Here is a 1,285-nt window from a genome sequence, read left to right as displayed (position 1 = left end):
CCTCAACACCCCATCCCAAAATAAAATTAACAAAATTTTTAATTTTTTTTTAAAAAAAATTACCACCCCACCCCCTACGCCCTACCAACTCCCCCTCCGCACCCTATCCAAAGAAAAAATTAACAAAATTTTAATTTAAAAAAAAATATATATATATAAAAAAAATTACCAACCCACCTCCTACCACCCCACCCCCCTATCCCAAATTAAATGTACAAAAAAGTTTCATTTAAAAAAAAAAAAGACTTTCTTACCTTTATCACTTTTTTTTTGTTTGCTTTTACCCATTTTATCCATTTAACTACCCACTTTTAAATGGATATAACTCGTTTTTTACCTATTTTTAAATGAGTTGGATACCCAACCCATTTATAATGGATAATATGAGCGAATACCCATATTATTTACCCATTTTTCCACCCCTAGTTAGGATCATAAAAAAAATCCAGATTTTTTTGTGTGTCTGACCAGAACAATCACAAATAGAAAGAAAAAAAGGGGAACTGAACTTGAATTTACATGTCCATGAGAGAAAATTTGGAGAGAATAGTTGAAAGATGGAGCCATCATCTGTACAGTAAAAAACTCTTACACGGTGATGTTGTACCAACAAGAAAACATTATATATTTACATGGCAATAAGAAAATGATAATCGTAACTGCTACAACATTATATATGTAGACGTCTATTGTGGTTTCGAATTAGTTGATGAATTTGTAGGCGTCTATATGTTAATTTCCCATAATTTACTCTACTAATTAAGGCACTAAGTTACAACATTTAATTCAAAAAAAAAAAAATCACGTATCTCGGACTTATACACCCGACTGATACACGTATCTAATGTAATTCGACACATGTATCCAACAATCGAAAATGGTATAACACGTAATATCAAAAACTATCGGGATTCCTAGTAATTAGGATCTAAACTACTGATTTATGTTGTTTACCCTTAATTCTATTGATTTCCCCCAACTTGGGGAACCAAAATAGATTTTTTCTTATTTAATTAAAGGTTAAATATGTTAAATCAAAATAGACTCGTGAACCTAAATCACTATATTTCAAATTTTCCTTCTAAAAAATAACTGACTACAAAAAATTAGTGTCAACCATTCATTAACATCATATTCCTCTCATCCATACACACTTAACACTTCTACTGCAGCAAAATAAAATTTGGGTATTTTTTTCATAGCTCTTCATACCCAATGGATAATATAGGTAACCATATTTACCCATATTATAATAGAAATCTTGTTAAAAGCTTTAAAAACAAAA

This window comes from Solanum tuberosum, unplaced genomic scaffold (genome assembly GCF_000226075.1).
Source record: "Solanum tuberosum cultivar DM 1-3 516 R44 unplaced genomic scaffold, SolTub_3.0 scf00875, whole genome shotgun sequence".
In the NCBI taxonomy this organism is placed as follows: Eukaryota; Viridiplantae; Streptophyta; class Magnoliopsida; order Solanales; family Solanaceae; genus Solanum; species Solanum tuberosum.
The sequence above is the reverse complement of the archived record's forward strand: the minus strand, read 5'-3'. Positions refer to the sequence as shown.